At 44.6% G+C, this 20,645-nt stretch overlaps 1 protein-coding gene across 1 annotated transcript in view; it reads right to left on the reverse strand.

Annotated features, from left to right (window-relative positions):
• LOC122791483 (protein phosphatase 1 regulatory subunit 12A-like) overlaps positions 1-20,645 on the reverse strand; it is a 1,771,856-nt gene that overhangs the window by 1,028,301 nt on the left and 722,910 nt on the right. The gene's annotated exons all lie outside the window — the stretch shown is intronic.

Consider the following 20,645-nt stretch of genomic DNA (forward strand, 5'->3'; position numbering starts at 1 on the left):
CAACATTGCACTGCATTTGTTCTGAACATACTCCAAACCCTTCCTAGAAAGGAAAGCTTCAGACAGCTGCTGTTAAGCAAGTGACAAACTATTCTGTTCTGACCAAATCTGAATCACACTAATGCACTACTGGCAGTCAGTTAGGTTTTCCTATACAGAGATTCTGCACACATCGGACCATTACCATACATAATTCACATGAAAATTACTCTTGAAGGCAGTGAACCTATGCACAGGAGAGAAAATAGAAAAAGAGGAAGCAAACAACTACTTTTAAAAAGCAAGAGTTAAGGTAAACAAAAACAAAGTGAAATATCAAGAAGAAAATCTAATCACCAGTTCAAAAAGCTGCGTTCCATGCATGGTTTCAACACAAAAGCACCACAAATGTAGACCAGCACTATAGGGACTACTTTACATATTAATTTACCAGAAAAAAGATGACAAAAGTAACCAGCACCAAGAAACAGATTACCAGTTTTCCATCTCTGATGTAAAAAAATCCCAATTATGCCCTAGAAGAGAATGTGGTTGCCTGATTTTGATGCTAGATAGTTTGTCATTATTTTCTACCAAATGTTCATTATAGTCCAAATAATGCTGTTTTTTTCTGGGTTTTTTTTTTTTTTTGGAAATCAAGTGATGAAACTCTGATTTAATGGCCTCTAAATAGGAATTAAAAACTGAGCAGAGCAAAACATACAAGTTTCAGAATTACTTTGCATGCTAGTCTACCATTTAGTTATTTATTTGGATTTAACTACAATGGTAAACAAATTTTAAACAAACAAACCGGGGTAGAGCACTGATCCACACGGATCTTTTTCAGACTCAGCTCAGAAGCACTGTCTGATTAAGAGTTGCTCACAGTCACACAGTTAAGCAAATGGAAGATGAAAGAATCAAACAATGAACCACAAGCAGTAGCTTATTAAGCATGCAGTCTTAATCCTCTGCACCAAATGCAGAGCCAGTATAATGCTACCAAAAGGAGTGAAGGCAGATGTGAAACCATTAAAACAAAGCAGGAAGCATGGCAGCAAAGAACAGAAAGTAGATTATAAGCAGATATTCACAGCACTTTATACAAAATGACAAGCCTATATTCTTGTATCAGCTCTTGAATAAACCTAATGTAATGCATCTAACATCTCAGGCTATATTTTCCTGTTTAATTATAGGCAATTAATCCTAGGTCAGCCATTAACAAAGAATGTCAAAGGTTATGCTGTACATCTGACAAAAGTTTAAAGGCATCACTATATACTAATTAATTACAAAGCACAGACTGTAGTGCTTGTTCCAACCAAATTCAAGGTGCAAAATGCATTTGACATTAACTTTATCAGGCCAAGTTACACAAACTGTTGAACTGATCTTTAACTAGTAAAATAATGTCTTTTGATCTAGCTAAGTTTCATGGCAGGAGGATGAACTGCATGACCTGCTACAACTCTTTGCAGGCATCAGCCAAGTTGTAGGTCATCACAGCTTCTGGGGCACTAGACCAAGACTTGGTCGACTTCATTGAGAAGACTGAAATTCGACAAAAGTGACAATGAGCAATGACAACAGTCAGTCAGATGACCTACTTTCAGGAATGTGTATGATTGCTGTAGTGCATAAAATAAAACAAGGAAAATAGGTGAAAAGGCCACTGCACGATGTTAGGAAAAGTAAGCAAGAACACAACAAAATAACCACCTGATTTAAAGTCTAGCAACCAATTTGTTATATAGCTACAAAAAAGACTGCTTGCTTTTACTATATTCTGTACTAATACATGGGTCACAGCAACAGACGTACTCGGACTACTCTGGGGTCAAAATTAGGTATGATACAGTGATGCTTTTCATTCATGGGTTTGCATTTCTCATGATAATGTCAAGTTTACTTTGGGCACTTCTGTATAATAGGCTGAAGACAAGTACAATTTTACAGAGATTGAAGGATATGCAGTTAAAATTGAACCTTTGTCAAGAACTTCAAATATCATCTTCTCTTATGAAGTTTAGACATATTTCCCTACGGCAATGAATAGTGTATAAGTTATAATTCTTTAACTGCTTAATTTGATTTTTGCTCCAAATATAAGTTATGCACTCGCCTAATGATAGATCTGTGTTGTCTGTTTCCAGCCTTACTCAACGCATGGTTTCGGATCCAGCTTCAGACACTTCTAAGCTTTGGATCTGGTGCTCAGGCTCATCCCTTACCCATAATGCCTTGTGTAATGAGCAAGCTACTTCAGATCAAGTCTGCCCAACAATAAAAGGGAATTTAAAATTACAAAGGTGTGGACAGGCAAACAACTTGGCTAATGTAGACACTGCTCAGCTGAGAAAGAGAGTGAAAGAGAAAGACATGACCTTCAGGAACCAAGGCAAGGTCAGCTAGAACCATCTTGGAATGGAAACATAATAATAAATATGTGCACTTGAAAAAATAAGGAAGGGGATGGTGGGAGGGTAGTTGTGGATGGATGGAAACATGCAACACAGATCTATTCCTATGACGAGTACATAACTTTCACAGCTGTTTTTCCCCCCCATTCCTCAATATATGGGACAGGGTTCCCAGCTACTTTCTCACTTGAGAGGCCTTATGGAAGGATATTCCAGAGCACAGCTGAACCAAATGAGGCTCTAGACCTGGACTGCATATCTAATTTATAGTGCGAGATGAAGGTATGTACCTTGGACCAGGTAGCTGCACTGCATATGTCATCAATTGAAACACCAGAGAAGGCGGCTGCAGATGAAGCCAAAGATCTGGTGGAATGAGCCTTGGCTGGATAGAGGAGTCGAAGGAAGTGGCAATCCTTCTTGATAAATGAAGGAAATGTAGTGGCAACCTGGTGAAAGGGTGACTTTGGACATTGCTTTCCCCAACTTAGCTGTAGAGGAGGACACAAACAACTGATCAGATTTCCTAGTTCAGTCCAATGTAAATAAAAACGTGAACTGACAATGGACATCTAACAAAGGCAAAGTATATTCACTCTTGTTTGAAAAATTTGGGAGGAACACTCAAAGGTTTATGGATCGGTTAACTGAATGATTCCGAAACTACCTTGAGCAGAAAAGATGGGATGGTTTTCAGGGGCACACTGTTCTTGTGAAAAATTAGGTAGGAAGGTTTTGAAGATAGGGGTGTAGCTCAGATATTCTCCTGACAGAAGTGACAGCCACCAGAAAATAAAGTCTTCCATGATAAAAACTTCAGCTCAACCCTAGCAGAAGGTTCAAATGTAAGCCAGTCAAAACCTGTAGCACAACAGTAATATCCCAAGGAGGGTCTGGATCAAGTGGAGGACATAACAGAAAAAAAATTCAGAGGAAAGCCTTAGATAATCTTACAGATGCAATTGGTGTATGACTTTCTCCTGAATGGAAAAAGGATATCACAGTTAACTGTACCTTGAATGCAGAATTGCTGGCTCCACAATGGAAAACATGTTTGAAGAAGTCTAAAGTTGCTGGAAGAAGGGTAGAGAAAGCGGCAATATTTTTTCCAGTTGCACAGACAGAAAACCTTTTCTATTTGTTTTAATTTTCCTAGTTGAGAGTTTTTGGGAAGAGGGCAAAATATGGACAACTGAAGATGAAAACCTGAACTGTCAGACCATCCCTGGAACTGAAGAAACCATGCCATAAGTTTAAGGGACTGATGTTCAGGTGAGGCAACCCTGAAGGGTGAAACATAAAATCTGAATCCAAGCCTCGCACCCAGGGAGGGTGGACTAGATGAGGCCAGAGGAAGGGAAAACAGACTTGTCGAGACCAATAAGGGGCTATGAGGATGACTGTGACCTTCACAGCAGATGCTTTCTGATGAAACTTTGAAATCAGGGGCAGTGGGGGAAAGGTGTAAAGGAGTACCAAAGAAAAAGGGAGCATTACAGCATCCCTGGGTGACTCCCCCTCTCAGGGAACTAGAGCAAAGAAAGTACAGTTGTGTACACTTACCATAAATGTAGATGTTTGAGTGTATTCACTGTTACAGTCATCACACTTGGGTTATCCTGCCAGGTGTCAACCTCAGTCGGCCCGAATACCAGAGGCTTAGTATTTCTGCGTCAGTTGCTGCCACTTCAGGACTGACGTCAGGTCGTCAGTGGTATAAAAACAGGCAGCCAACGCCATTACATCAGTTTTTCTTGCCCCAAATGTCAGGAGCCCCCAAATAGAGGCTAAGTTATCGTGGAAAAACACCACCAGTAAAAAGTAAATACCAATAGCCCTGTAAGGAGTGAGGAACAGAGAGAGAGAGAGAGAGACAAGGGGGCTGGAGGGTGAGAAACCAGGACTGCAACAGTGAATACACTTGAACATGTACATTTATGGCAAGTGTACACAACTCTACTATGTTCTTCTTGTTTCACTGTTGCAGTCATCATCCTTGGGTTGATTCCCAAAGCTGAAGAATGGGTGGAGGCAGTCAAGAAGAGTTGGGGTTGGCGAGTATGCCCTTCAGGACTGCTGTTGCAAAGCCTGCCCTGGATTTGGAGAAGATAGGCAAGGTGGTAATGCTTGGTGAAGGTATGAACAGAACTCCAAGTTGCAGTTTCCAAAATGTTCCTGGTAGGGACTCTTCTGAGAAAGGCTGTAGCGGTTGAAGTTGCCCTAGTGGAATGTGTTCTGACCCCCTGAGGGGGTGGTTTCCCATGGTGTTTGTAACAGAAATTGATACAGTGTGCTATCCATTTGGAGATGGTTTGTTTTGATATGGCCTTGACCTCTTGCCCCTGGTGCAAAGCTGACTAGTAACTGGTCAGATTTCCTAAAGGGCTTAGTCCTATAGGTAGAATCTGAGCTGTCTGTGCACATCTAAAGAGTGCAGGATCCTTTCCCCCTTATTTTGAGGATTAGGGAAGGTGGGCAAACAGATTTGTTGAGAGCCACACTGGGCACCACTTTAGGCATGAAAGTTGGGTTAGTCCTGAGGGAGACCCTGTCAGCATGAAAAATGATGAAGGATTCCACAGCTATAAGTGCTTGTAGCTCAGACACTCTTCTAGCTGAAGTGATGGCCAGAAGCAAGGCTGTTTTCCAAGAGAGGAATTTTAACTCTGCTGACACTGCAGGCTCAAAGGGGGACAGCGTGAGCTTTTCCAACACAAAGTTAAGATCCCAAGTAGAGGTAGGGGCTCTTCTTGTTGGCCTTAAGTTGTTACCCCTCTCAGGAACTGCTTCATGAGAGGGTGTGAGAAGACTGGTGGCTCAGTGCTGTAATGACCAGAGATGGCAGAGGCATGGATCTTAATGGAAGAGAAGGATAGGCCCCTGTGGAGTAGGTCTGCTAGGTAATCCAGGATGAGAGGTAAGGAGGGCTGTGCTGGATCTGCTCCTTTAGTCTGGATCCAGGAACAATACCTTTTTCACCTCTCAGTGTAGGATTTTCTAGTACTGGGTCGTCTGGCTTCAAGTATGACACCCAGTACCTGCTTGCTTAGGCTGGCCACTGGAGGAGAAGTCAAGGAATAAGCCAGGCTACAAGGTTCAGGGTCTGCAAATGCAGATGCAAGAACTGTCCCTCCTGCTGAGTCAGAAGAGTTGGGATCCGGGGGAGGTGCCATGGAGGCAACGGTGACAGACTGCGCAGTAGTGGGTACCAGTGTTGGCGTGGCCAGTATGGGGCAATCAGGACTGCTCTTGGTCTTTCCTCCCTTATCTTGAGTAATACTCCTGTAAGAAGAGGTAGAGGGGGAAATGCATTGAGAGGTTTTCCCACTGGAAAGATAGGGCATCCACATTCCAGGCCTTGCTGTGAGGTTCCCTGGTGCAGAATTTGCTGAACTGGTGGTTGTAGGGGGAGGCAAATAAGTCCACCTTCGGGGTACCCCATTTTTGGGTCACAAGGCTGAAGGTGTTGTGGTTTAATTGCCACTCATGTGGGTCTAGGAGATTTTTGCTTAAGTTGTCTGCCAGAGAGCTTCTGCTGCCTGGCAGGAACTGAGCTTGCAGGTGAATATGCATGGCTGAGGCCGTGTTCCAAAGGGTCATGGCTAGCCTGCAGAGTGGGTAAGAGTGGGTTCCCCCCTGCTTGTTGATGTACCACATCACTGTGGTGTTGTCGGTTTTGATTAGTATAGGCCCTGGATAGAGTAGGGATCTGAAAGCTGTCAGAGCGCGCTGAACAGCTAGCATCTCTTTTTGGTTGATGTGCAGATGAATTTGGTTTGGGCTCCAGTAGCCCTGAATGCACCTGCTGTCCAGATGTGCACCCCAGGCATAGTCTGATGCGTCTGTGTTAGGGTCTGGGCAGCATGGGGTTGTGTAAAGGGAAGCCCCTTGTTGTGGTTGCATGCTGCTGCCCACCAAAGGAACTCTTTCCTTAGACAATGTATCATAGGTATGATAATTTCCAGATCCTGAGAATGTTGGCACCAAAGACTTAAGTACCACTGAAGTTTCCTCATATGGAGTCTGGCATATGGAATTAGTAGAATGCAGGAGGCCATGAACCTGAGAGCTTGCAGGATTTTCCTTGCAGATAACTGGGTTCTGATGGCCATTTGAGAGAAGTAGCCTGTCAGATAGGCTTGTTTTTCTGGAGTAAGGAATGACATCTGGGATACTGTGTCCAAGCTTGCTCCCAGGAATACAATTGTTTGACTGGGAACTAGCTTGGATTTCTTTTGATTAATAGTGTACCCCAGGGAGGTTAAAAGGTCCTTTACAAATGTCAAGTGCTGCAACAACTTTTCTTGTCTGCCTGAATCAGGCAATCATCCAAGTAGGAGTAAATTTGAATATTTCTCTGTCTGCAATAGGCAATGGCTGGAGCTAGGCATTTTGTGAAAACTCTGGGAGCAGCGGATAAGCCAAAGGGAAGTGCAGAGAATTGATAATACATAGATCCTGCCCTGAAATGTAGACATTTCCTGCAGGTGTCCCCTGATTGGGATGTGCAGATAGGCCTCCCTTAGGTCTACGGTGGCTAACCGGACATTTTTGCACCCCATAGGGAGAAGCTGCTGTAGGGTGATCATTTTTAATTTTGGTACCACCAGGAAGGTGTTTAGAATGGATAGATCTAAGATTGGGTGCCAGGTGCCATCTTTTCTGGGTACCAGGAAAGGTCTGGCCTATCTGTTCTGCAGGAACAGGCTGAATTGCCCTTATGGAGAGCAGGGACTGAACTTGGCTTTGTGCCTCTGCCCACTGGTTTGAAGGAAGGTCTGGGAAACCCTTTTGGGGGTTGGCAGCATGTGGAAATAAAATTTGTATCCCAGGGATACTATGTTGAGGACCCATCAATTGCTGGTGATGGAGGTCCAGTTTTTTGCATGGTGGGCGAGTTTTCCTCCTAGGGGCACGAGCAATTGGGCAGAGGTGAGGGGAGGAGTTGAGAAGTCATTGTGAATTCCTTCCATAAGGGGTTGGCTTAGCACTCCCTGTTTTAGAAGTGGAGGTACTCCATTGCTTAGATCTCTGCATACCCTTAGACTGTAGTCTGGCAGGTCTGTTTCCCCTAGGTCTAGTTTGAGGTGGCCTTGAGGGGGCTGGAGAGGACCAATGTTTTGAGGGGCAATGCCTACTAAATCTTGGAGACTGCACTTGCAAAAAAGCTTTGACTGTCTGCATAGACTTAGCTTTTTCTTCCATCTTTTTTAAAACAACTTCTGCTTTGGTGCCAAACAGATTGTCCTTGTTCAGAGGTGCGTCCAATAATTTTGATTTGACATGGTCTGGCAAGGTCTGCTCCTTAAACCAGGCATGACTTCTAAGTACAGAACCTGTGACTGCTGCCCTGCAAGATGGTTCAAGGGCGTCAAACCCACATTGCAGGGTATGCTTGATGACTTGGCTTGCAGAATGCATAAGCTCCTGTAATTCTTTATTTTCTGCAGTCAGGGAAGGTAGATCAGTTTTGCTTAATAAGTTTCATAGTATGTTGCTGGTATTTCAGCATGTGGAACTGACAATTTAATGCTCTAATGGCAAGAGTTGCAGAGGTGTATACTTTTTTACTCCATCTGTCTAAAGCTTGGGAATCCCTGTCCGAGGGGGTGGGATTCTTAGCTGTAGTTGCTTTTATTCCTTTAGGTCCTTGGGGGATGACCTCTGGGTCAGCAGTAGGATTTTTGAAAATAAATTTGTGAGAGTCAGGGACTCTGTAGTACAGGTGGACAGTAGTCTCTCCTTTGATAATCACATCACCACAGTAGTCAGGAAATCCTTCTACGTGGCACACCTAATCACAAAAGGTTTCTCATCCAGGAAAAAAAGAGGTCACTGTTCCCTTCTACTCATCACTCATTAGACCCATTAGAGTGTACAACACCCCTTTTGGTATGTACCTCACAAGACATCTACAACAACTGGAAAGGCCACGGAAATACCTCACAGAGAGGATTACCAGCCTCAAACTGATGCCCTATGCAGACAGTCTCAAAAAACTCCAGCTTCACTCTGTCGCATATCACCTACTCAGAGGCGATTTCTGCCTAACATACAAAGCTATGTCAAACCCAGAGATGTTGTACATGCTCCACGTAAAGAAATCCCAATCCCTCCGAACTACACGCTCTAGGGACCTAAACCTTGTCACCACAATAAACAAAACATGCTGGAGGGATAGATTCCGATCTCAGAGACTTCCCATACTCTGGAACAAACTACCTACCTATATCAAACAAAGCTCCTCATTAGCACTCTTCAAAAAAAATCTTGACGATTGGTTGGGAGATAGGAAATTCACCCTGGGGATCACTTCTGTGGCTCTGCTTGACAGGGGCACAGGAAAATAATTTTCTTGGGTGGCAAAAGCCAAGGTACCGTTTGGCTAGGCTTATATAGGCCCTAGGGCCAATAGCCTAGTACCTACCTATGAACCTGTCAGGTTTCCTGGGAGCAGGGGGTAAAGTATCCAGAGTTAGACTGGATTCCATAAAGACATCATCCACAACATCCAGAACAGGAGTGATAGCCAAGGGTCTGTGCTGTGATCAATCTAAAAATTCCCCGAGTCTCTTTTTGGACTGAGGATAATACTGGCATTCCCAATGGAAATGCTCTCTCAAAATATGTAGGGTTTCACCAAAAGAAAAATCCTCTGGCGGGGAGGCAGAAGGAATGGATTCCTCTGCATCTGAATCCTCATAGGCAGATAAGGGCATGTCTTCATAATCAGAAACCTCATAGTCGTTGGACTCTTGGTCAGATAAAGCTGCTGGGGACAAGTCTCTTTTCCTTTTAGCAGGAGAAGGCTGGCTTCCCCTAATCAGCATGATAAGGTCTTCCGTCATTTTAAGCATCTGTGATTGTGGCAAGGAAGCAGACGCTTGAGTTAGGGTCATCGTTTTTTTAGGCATTGCTCGTACTCTTGGCCTTAGAAACTCGGTAGTTTTAGAAAGAACTGAAGATGCGAAAGAAGTCATCAGTTTGTGTCGATTATCGGTAGTGCGAAGAAAGTACAGTTGTGTACACTTACCATAAATGTAGATGTTGAGTGTATTCACTGTTGCAGTCATCACACTTGGGTTATCTGCCTGCAGGTAGCCCTCAGTCGGCCCGAATACCAGATTCTTGGGATTTCTGCGTCGGATGCTGTCACCTCTTCCATGACGTCAGGGGTATAAAACATGCAGCCGACGCCATTACATCAGTTTTTCTTGCCCTAGATGTCAGGAGCCCCCAAAGTAGGAAGCTATTACATGGTGTGGAACACCTCCAGTAAAAAGTAAATACCCCTGCCATAAAGGATGGCCATAAAGAGGATAGATAAAAAAGAGAGAGAAAACCAGGGGGCTGGAGGGAGGGAAATCAGGACTGGAACAGGGAATACACTCGAACATCTACATTTATGGTAAGTGTACACAACTGTACTATGTTCTTCTTGTTTCACTGTTGCAGTCATCACACTTGGGTTGATTCCCAAAGCTGAGGAAGGGTGGAGGCAGTCAAGTAGTGTTGGGGCTGGCTAGCAGGACCTGTAAAACTGCTGTAGCAAATCCACCTCTGGATGTAGAAAAAATAGGTAAGTGGTAATGCTTGGTGAAGGTGTGTATAGAACTCCAGGTTACAGCTTCCAGGGTGTGCCTTGGTGGGGACCCCCCTGAGAAATGCTGTAGAGGTTGAAGTAGCTCTAGTGGAATGAGTTCTGATCCCCAGAGGAGTAGGTTTTCCATGGTACTTGTAGCAGAAATGGATAAGTGTGCTATCCATTTGGAATTGGTTTGCTTCGAAATGGCCTTGCCCTCCACCCCTGTAGCAAAGCTGACTAGTAGGTGGTCAGATTTTTGAAAGGCTTAGTCCTGTCAAGGTAGAACCTGAGCTGTCTGTGCACATCCAAAGAGTGCAGGATCCTTTCCCCTCTATTCTGAGGATTAGGGAAAAAGGTTGGCAAATGGATGGATTGGTTTAAAGCCACACTGTATACCACACCTTGGGCATAAAGGAAGAGTTAGTCCTGAACAGCATGGAAAATAATGAAGGGCTCCACCGCCATTAGTGCCTGTAACTCAGACACTCTTCTTGCTGAAGTAATCGCTAGAAGTAAGGCTGTTTTCCAAGAGAGGAATTTTAAGTCTGCTGAAGCAGCAGGTTCAAAAGGGGGAAGTGCGAGCTTTTCCAGTACAAAGTTAAGGTCCTAAGCTGGGGTGGGAGCTCTCCTTGGGGGCCTTAAATTGTTAGCTCCTCTCAGGAACTGCTTGATGAGTGGGTGAGAAAAAGAGAGGAGGCTCAGTATTATAATAATCTGAGATGGCAGAGGCATGAATCTTAATGGATGAGAAGGATAGGCCTCTGTGAACAGCTCTGCTAGGTAATCAAGGATGAGGTAAGTTGGACACAGTTGTGTCCTTTCCTTGAGACTGACTCCAAGGACAATATCTTTTCCACTTTTCCGCATAGGATTTCCTAATACTAGGCCTTCTGGCCTCAAAGATGAGATCCAGCACCTGTTTGCTGAGGGATGCTGGTGGTGTATTCATGGGATAAGCAAGGTTTAGGGTTTGCACCTGTGGATGCAAAATCTGTCCTTCCTGCTGACACAGCAAGGAAGGTGTCTGATGTAGGTGCCACGATGGCACTGCTGTCAAACTGCATAGAAGTGGGTACCAGTGCTGGCGTGGCCGGTCTGGTGCAATAAGGATTGCCCTTGGCCTGTCCTGTTTGATCTTAAGTAGTACTTTTGAGAGGAGGGGCAGAGGAGGAAAGGCATAAATTGAGAGGTTTTCCCATGTAAAGGATAGGGCATCCACCTTCCAGGCTCTGTTGTGAGGGTTCCTGGTGCAAAATTTGTTCAACTGGTGGTTTTGGGGGGAGGCAAAAAGGTCCACCTCTGGAGTTCTCCACCTCTGGGTTAGAAGTTTGAATGAGTTGGGTTCCAGTTTCCACTCGTGAGGGTCCAGTAGATTTCTGCTCAAGTCGTCTGCCAGTGAATGTTGCTTGCCTGGCATGAATTGAGATTGTAGGTGCACTTGGATGCTCAAGGCTGTGATCCATAGAGCCATGGCTAACCTGCAGAGTGGGTAAGAATGAGTCCCGCCCTGCTTGTTTATGTACCACATAACTGTGGTGTTGTCTGTCTTTATCAGGAGTTGTCCTGGAAGGATACAATACTTCCTCGCCGCCTTCTCCTGGAATACATTACTTAATGCCTCCACCCATTTTTATACAAATCTTTAATTATTTCATTACTTAAAGCAAAACAATTTTGACATTTCTTAGGCATAATTATACAACATGTTAATTCACAATGTTAAATACCCAAGCAGTCCCATTTCCCTGAATAAATTGAAAATATTTTTGAAAATATTAAAAAATAATAAGAACAAAACTAACTACTAAAAATACTGAAAAAAATCAAAACACATTTACACCTCATATTCATCCTCCATTCGAATAAAGTTTTTAAATTAAGAATGAACCTTGACTCCACCACTGGGGGCTTCCTTTCCTTGTGCCTTATATCTAGGTGTTCCAAAATCATCCTTTTAACCCTTCTTCTGGTTTGTCCTATGTACCAATTCTCTCTATATCACAGCCATCCTATAATATTACACACCCAGTTGAGTTGCAATTATAAAATTCCGTGGCATTGTATTTAACCCCATTGATTTTGCAACCGTCCAAATTCCTAATCCACTTACAAACTTGGAAGGATAAGGTATTTGAGGACCATCAGAGCATTCTGTACAGCTAGCATCTCTTTTGACTGATATGCAGGGGAATTTGTTCTGGGCTCCATTTGCCTGCCATGTGAGCCCCCCATGCATAGTCTGATGCGTCTGTTGTCAGGGTTTCAGCTGAGAGGGGTTGAGTCAAAGGAAGTCCCTTGTTGTGGTTGCATGCTTCTGCCCACCAAAGGAACTCTGCCCTTAGACAAGGTACACTGTTTCCAGGTCCGCAGAATGTTGACACCAGAGACTTTTTAAGTACCACTGAAGCTTCCTCATATGCAGTCTTGCATATGGAATTAGCAGAATGCATGAGGCCATGAACCCTAGGGCTTGCAGTATTTTTCTTGCAGATAGCTGGGTTTTGTTGGTCATTAGTTTGAAATAGTTTGTCAAATGGACCTGCTTTTCTGGAGTGAGGAATGCCATCTGGGAAGTTGTGTTCAAGCTTGTCCCAGGAATACAATTTGTTGGCTTGGCACCAGTTGTGACTTCTTTTCGTTGATGGTGTATCCCAGTGAAGTTAGAAGTCTTTTTGCACATGCCAGGTGTTGAAGTAGCAATTCCTGACTGTCCGCCTGAATCAGGCAAATGTCTAAGTATGGGTAGATTTGAATATTTCTCTGCCTGCAGTACGCAATGGCTGGAGCCAGGCATTTTGTGAATACTCTGGGCAAAGCAGATAAGCCAAAGGGAAGTGCAGAGAACTGAAAGTGCATACAGCCTGCCCTGAAACAGATATTTCCTGCAAGACACCCTTATGGGGATGTGCAGATAAGCTTCTTTTAAGTCTAGGGTGACTAACCAGGCATCCTTGGCTAGCATAGGAAGAAGCTGTCACAGTGTAAGCATTTTGAATTTTGGGACCACCAGAAAGGTGTTGAGGATTGATAGATCCAGGATCGGGTGCCAAGAGCTCTCTTTTCTGGGCATCAGTAATAGTGTGGAGTAGAAAAGTACAGTTTTGTACCTACCATAAATGTAGATGTTTGAGTGTTCACACTGCTGCAGTCATCACACTTGGGTTATCCTGTCGTCAGGCGGTCCCGCAGTCGGCCGGAATTCCAAAGTCTTGGTCTGGCGTCGGTTGCTGTCGCTTCTTCCCTGACGTCAGTGCGCCAGGGGTATATATATAATGCATCCAATGCCATTTTCTTCAGTTTTTCTTGCCCAGATGTCAGCTGCCCCTCAAAAGGTGGTCAATAATTAGTACCAAATTAAGTAATTTTTGCACAAACACAAAATCCCTCCAGCTATAAGCAAATACATCAGGAAGGTATTGTAGAGATTTAGCCAGTTAGATCAGAGGGGATGGAGGGAGGGTAACCTGGACTGCAGCAGGGTGAACACTCTAACATCTACATTTATGGTAGGTACAAAACTGTACTATGTTCATCGTGTTACCCTGCTGCAGTCATCACACTTGGGTAGAATCCCAAAGCTATGGATGGGTGGAGGAGTTATAGAGGGTTAGAGGAGGCTAGAAGGCCCTGCAGAACTGCAGTGGCGAAGCCAGGTCTAGTCTTAGAGTAAAGTGGTAAGTGATAGTGTTTGGTACAGGTGTGTACTGAACTCCAAGTTGCAGCTTCCAAAATCTCCTTGGTTGGAACCCCCCTGAGGAAGGCTGTAGATGTAGCTGTTGCCCTGGTAGAGTGGGGCCTAATGGTAGCAGGAACTGGTTTTCCATGATGGGTATAGCAAAAATGAATGCAATGTCCTATCCATTTGGAAATGATTTGTTTTGATATAGCCTTCCCTTATGTAGCTGTAGCATAGGATACAAACAGCTGGTCAGATTTTCTGAAAGCCTTAGTTTTATCCAAGTAGTAACGAAGTTGCCTGTGAATGTCCAAGGAATGCAGGAGTCTTTCTCCTTTGTTCTGTGGGTTTGGGAAGAAGGTGGATAAGTGAATGGTTTGATTTAAAGACACACTGGAAATCACCTTAGGCATGAAGGAAGGATTAGTACATAGAGAAACTCTGTCTTGATGGAAAATGAGGAAAGGTTCCACTGACATTAGTGCCTGCAACTCTGAGACTCTTCTAGCTGAAGTTATTGCTAGCAGCAGGGCAGTCTTCCATGATAGGAACTGCAGATCTGCAGAGAAAGCTGGTTCAAAGGGAGGCAGTGTAAGTTTTTCCAGAACAAAATTTAGGTCCCATGTTGGTGTAGGTGCTCTCCTTGGGGGCCTAATGTTTTTTGCCCCTCTGAGGAACTGCCTTAGAAGTGGATGCGAAAATAAGGATGGTTCCGTGTTGTAGTGGGTTGAAATAGCTGATGCATGGATTTTAATGGAGAAAAAAGAAAGTCCTTTGTGCAACATCTCAGTTAAATACTGTAGAATCTGAGGCATGTGAGGCTGAAGTGTGTTTTGGCCTTTAGCTTGGTTCCAGGCAGAAAACCTTTTCCATTTGCCCGAATAGGCCTTCCTGGTGCTGGGCCTCCTAGCTTCCAGAATAACATCCATAACTGCTTGGGAAAGAAAAGTTGGCTGAATGTTTAGGTGATATGCCATGCAGCCAGATTTAAGGTTTTTAGCTGGCTGTGAAGAATCTGATTGTTTTGCTGTGTGAGCAAATGGGCAATTTGTGGTAAAATCCAAGGTGGGCCCTGGGCCATATTCTTCAATAGTAGGTACCAGTGCTGGCGTGGCCAGTCTGGGGCTATGAGCATCAGTCATGGTCTCTCCTTACTGACTTTCAGAAGCACCTTTGTGAGAAGAGGCAATGGAGGGAAGGCATACACTCTGTCAGGTTTTTCCAACTGAATGAGAGTGAGTCCACTTTCCAAGCTTGATGGTGAAGTGTCCTTGTACAAAATTTTGTTATTTGACAGTTTTGAGGACTGGCAAACAAGTCTATGTCTGGAAGGCCCCATTTTTGAGTTATCATTGCAAATACTTGTGGATCCAGTTTCCACTCGTGGGGATCCATGAGGTTTCTGCTGAGGTCATCTGCCAATATGTTCTTTTTTCCTGGCAGGAATTGAGCTTGTAACTGAACTTGGTAAGCCAGAGCTGTGTTCCACAAGGTCATTGCTTGCCTGCATAGAGGGTAGGAGTGTGTACCCCCTTGTTTGTTTATGTACCACATTACTGTGGTGTCGTCTGTCCTTATTGTAAGTTGTCCTGGATGTAATAGATTCTTGAAGGCTGTCAGAGCATTCTGTACAGCTAGCATCTCTTTTTGATTGATGTGCAGATTCCTTTGATCTGCAGTCCATACGCCTTGAACGCACTGTCCTGCCATGTGTGCCCCCCACCCAGGCATAGTCCGATGCATCTGTTGTCATAGTTTGCCTGGCTGGGGGCAAGGTGAAAGGCTGACCCTTGTTGAGGTGACAAGCCAGTGACCACCATAGAAACTCCTGCTGTAGGCAGGGAATGAGAGATATCATTGTGTCCAAGCTGTGGCTGTGTTGAGACCATACGCTTTTTAGGTACCACTGTAATTTCCTCATATGCAGCTTTGCAAATGGTATTAGTAGTATGCAAGATGCCATGATGCCCAAGGCCTGCAGAATTTTTCTTGCAGGTAGCTGGGTCTTTGTTGCCATTGTTTTGAAATAGAGTCAGTTGTAGTTGTTTGTCTGGTGTCAGATAAGCCTTCTGGGCCGTTGTATTCAAGCTGGCACCCAGGAATGTCATTTTGTGAGGGTACTAGTTTTGATTTCTTTTCGTTTACTGTGTACCCCAGGCAACTTAGAAGATGTTTTACAAAAGCCAGATGTTGTAAGAGGGTGTCCTTGCTTTCTGCTTGGATGAGGCAGTCGTCCAGGTATGGGTATATTTGAATTCCTCTTTGTCTGCAGTATGCAATTACTGGTGCCAGGCATTTTGTAAAGACCCTGGACGCAGTAGACAAGCCAAAGGGCAGTGCAGAGAATTGGTAATGGGTTGAACCTGCAATGAAATGGAGGTATCTTCTGCAACTTTGTCTGATAGGGACATGCAGGTATGCCTCCTTGAGGTCCAACATTACTAGCCATGCTTTCTTGCCCAACATGGGAAGAAGCTGCTGTAGTGTTAGCATCTTGAATTTGGGTACTTGTAAGAAGGTGTTTAGAATTGAAAGGTCCAGAATTGGTCTCCAGGCATTGTCCTTTCTGGGAACTAGAAAGAGTCTTGAGTAAAATCCTTGGCCTTGCTCTCAAGTAGGTACCAGTTGAATGGCTCTCATGTCCATGAGAGCTGTAATTTGTCTTTGTGCCTCTGCCCATTGATTTTGTGGCAGGTTTGGCATTCCTCTTTTCATTGGCAAGGTGTGAAAATGGAATCTGTATCCTCGTAAAATTATGTCTAGGACCCATTTGTCCTTTGTGACAATGTGCCAGTTGTCTGAAAAAAGTGCGAGTTTTCCTCCCAAGGGGGCTGCCAAGAGAGTGTTGCTTGGCCAGATGAGGTGCAAGTCATTGAGTTTGCCTTCTGGTAGTTTGGGACCTGTCTTCTCCTCCCTCCTGTGCTGCAGTGCCCCATTGTCGAGGTTTGTACTGGGCTTGTGGTTGTCCTCTGCCTCTTGGACATCTGTATTTACCCCTCTGTGGTCTGTCAGTAGCTGGAAAGGACCAATTTTTTGTTGGCCAATTTCTGCTGAAGCGAGGGGGCTGTACCTGTAGGAAATCTTTGACTGTCTGCATAGATTTTGCCTTATCCTCCATTTTCTTTAAGACTTCTTCTGCTTTAACTCCAAAAAGAACATTCTGCTGTAAGGGAGCATTTAGAAGCTTTGCTTTAACATGATCAGGCAGAGTTTGTTCCTTTAACCATGCATGCCTACGTATAACAGACCCAGTGACAGCTGCTCTGCAGGAAGCCTCCAAAGAATCAAACCCACATTGTAAAGTATGTTTGCCCACCTGTTCAGTTGCATGCAACAGATCCTACATTTCTTTTAATTCAGACTGTTGAGGGAGTGTGCTCATTTTTTGTTTTAACTGAGACAATAGAAATTGCTATTTTAGTATGTGAAACTGGCAGTTTAGTGCCCTCATAGCTAGAGTGGCTGAGGTGTAAACCTTTTTCCCCCACCTGTCTAGTGCTCTGGAATCCCTTTCAGAGGGTACAGGATTTTTTGCTATAGAAGCCTTAGCCCCTTTTGGACCCTGGGAGATGGTCTCTTGATCAGCAACAGGACTTTTATAAAGAAATTTGTGGGAATCAGGCACTCTGTAGCATCTGTCAGGTTTGGCCGGAGCAGGAGGCAGAGAATCTGGGTTCAAACTGGATTCTAAGTAAACATCATCCACAATGTCAAACTGGGTGGATGGCAAGTGGTCTGCGCTGGGGGAGTAAAAGAAACTCTTTTGAGCCTTTTCTTTGAGTCAGAGTAGTCCTGACCTTCCCAGTGAAAATGTTCCCTCATAGTGTGTAAAGTTTCCCCAAAGGAGTAGGCTTCAGGAGGAGAAGCTGAGGGAATAGAATTGTCAGCATCAGAATCTTCATAAGGGGAGAAGGAATAATCTTGTTCCTCAGAGGAGCCTGAGGAAATAAGACACTTGTTCAGAGGAGGCATAATCTTCCCCTTGTCTAGGCCTTTTGTCGGGAGGGGGTTGAGAATCAACTCTTCAAATCTTCAGACATTCTGAGCATCTGTTTCTTAGGCATGGGGCCTTGAACAGGGGACTGAAGTGCAGTCTTTTTAGGTTTAGTAGGAGTCTTAGGAGATGTTTTTATGGTGAGCGTCGGTCTGAAGACGCCTTCAGAAACCGAAGGTGCTTCTGCAGGACCAACATCTTTTTCAGCAGTGTCGTCGGTACGGCCTAAACAAAATGGCTGCGTCGGCCTAGTACTTTCCGCCAAAAGTTCCGAAGCAGTCTCTGGTTCCAGATCTGCGGTAGTCAGGGGCTGCGTTGGAGCCTCACTGAAGACCGGTGAACCGGAGACCGGACCAGCCGAGGCCTCGGAGTCTGGCTTGGGTCTAGGCTGCCTGTCCTTATCCTTGCGTTTTTTGTGCACGCTGGTAGTTGGTTGCTCCGACGGCATAGTGTAGTTGAATTTTCTGCCAAAGTAGTGTCGTGCGAAATCAAAGCGTCTTTTTATAGTACGCTTATTAAACCTAGCACAAAAACGACAACTAGTGACGTCGTGGTCTGGGCCTAGGCAAGGTATGCAGTAAGAATGAAAATCCTTATGAGGTATTTGCTTCCCACAAGAAATACAATTGTTAACTTTTTCTGACATCGGTCTGAGGCAAGAAAAGTTTCCCCAATGGGGTACTTAGCTTTATTGAAGACTTCGGATCTGAAATTCGAAAATCTCAGGAGTCAGCCGACCGGCACTTGCGAACTGCTTCTGCTTCGGGCACCGCGTGGCAAGAAAGACTGAAGAAAATGGCGTCGGATGCATTATATATATATCCCTGGCGCACTGACATCAGGGAAGAAGCGACAGCAACCGACGCCGGTCCAAGACTTTGGAATTCCGGCCGACTGCGGGACCGTCTGATGACAGGATAACCCAAGTGTGATGACTGCAGCAGGGTAATACGATGAACATCCCTGTCCCCTTTGTTCTACTGGAACAGGTTGAATAGCCCTGATATGGAGAAGGAAAAGTACTTTTGAGCCTCTGCCCACTAGTTTGGAGGAAGGTCTGGCAACCCACTTGGTGTTGGCAGTGAGCGGAAGTAGAATCTGTATCCCTGGGATACAATGTTTAGAACCCATCGGTCCTGAGTAATGGACATTCAGTTTTTTGCATGAAAGGCGAGTTTTCCTCCTGAAGGCACAAGTACTTGGGCATGGCTGGGAAGGATAACTGGAAAGTCATTGTGAACTTTTTCCATAAGGGGGTGGCTTACCACTCCCTGGTTTTGAGGTGGAAACACTCCATTGTTTACTTCTCTGCATACCCCGAGACTGTAGTGTTGGTGGTCTGTTTCCCCTGGGTTTGGACTGAGAAGGCCTGAGAGGGACTGGAAAGGACCAGTTTTTTGAAGGCCAATGCCTACTGAATCTAGGTTACTACACCTGTAAGAAATCTTTGACTGTCTGCACAGATTTAACTTTTTCTTCCATCTTTTTAAGAGCTTCTTCTGCTTTTGTGTCAAACAAACACTCCTGATTTAATGGAGCATCTAGTAATTTTGCTTTGACATGGTCAGGGAAGACTTGTTCCTTTAGCCAAGCATGCCTTCTTAGTACAGACCCAGTGACAGCAGCCCTGCAAGATGCTTCTAAGGCATCAAACCCACATTGCAAAGTATGTTTACTAACTTGGTTTGCAAAATGCATTAACTGTTGTAAATCTTTATTTTCTGCACAATCTGGAAGTAACACCATTTTTTGTTCAATTAGTTCCATAATATGCTGCTGGTACTTCAACATGTGAAACTGGCAAGTAAAAGCCCTGATGGCAAGAGTTGCAGAGGTATATACCTTCTTACCCCATCTGTCTAAAGCTCTAGAATCCCTGTCTGAAGGGGTAGGGTTTTTGGCTGTAGTAGCCTTAATGCATTTAAGTCCCTGGGAAATGGTCTCTGGATCTGCAGTAGGAGTCTTAAAGAGAAATTTGTGAGAATCAGGTACTCTGTAGTACCTGTCAGGTTTTCTTTGAGCTGGTGGTAAGGTGTCAGTAGTAAGACTGGACTCCAAGAAGACATCATCTACAATATCCAGGATAGGTGTATAGCTAGAGGCCTGTGCTGAGGCAAATCTAAAAATTCCCTGAGTCTCTTTTTGGACTGAGGATAGTCCTGGCATTCCGAGCGGAAATGCTCTCTTAAGGTATGCAAGGTTTCACCAAAAGAGAAATCCTCTGGAGGGGAGGCAGAGGGAATGGATTCCTCTGCATCTGAATCCTCATAGGTAGATAAGGGTATGTCCTGGTAATCAGAAGGGTCAGAGTCATCATACCTCTGGTCTGCAGAATCAGAAGGAAATTCAATTCTTTGTCTTTTGGCAGGGGAAGGCTGGCTTCCCCTAATTAGAGTAATAAGGTCTTCAGTCATTCTAAGCATTTGTTTTTGTGGCATGGGAGGATGAGGATGAGCATGCGCTTTGGTCGGTTTTCTAGGCATAGTGCGAATTCTGGGCCTGAGAAAACTCAGTGGTTTTAGTAGGAAGTGAAGTTGTCGGTTTAATATGAATATCGGTAGGTCGGAATATACCCTCAGAAACCAGTGCCTGCACAGCTGCAATGGACCCATCCAAGATAGACACATCTGCAAGTTCCATAGTTGAAGAAGCATCTTGCGGCATACCAGACTCGGAATGGGTCTCAGCAGAGGCCTGCGAATCTGTAGAAGTGGGCATCAGGGGCTGCAAAGGTGCCTCACTGTGTACGGGCAACAAGCTTAACTGAAGCGTTGTCGGCAGTTTTTGACCTATGCGGTCTTTGTGCTTTTTCGGAAGATCAGTAGTCGGATGGCTTACCAAAGCCATTTCGGAATACTGAGAAAGTACAGTTTTGTACCTACCATAAATGTAGATGTCCGATAGGTATGCATCTGCAGTCATCACATATGGGTTGTCCTGCCTCAGGCAGCCCTTCGGTCGGCCGGATTCCAAAGTCTGGGTCCG

The sequence above is a fragment of the Protopterus annectens genome, chromosome 17.part0 (genome assembly GCF_019279795.1).
Source record: "Protopterus annectens isolate FY-2018-M chromosome 17.part0, PAN1.0, whole genome shotgun sequence".
NCBI lineage: Eukaryota > Metazoa > Chordata > Ceratodontiformes > Protopteridae > Protopterus > Protopterus annectens.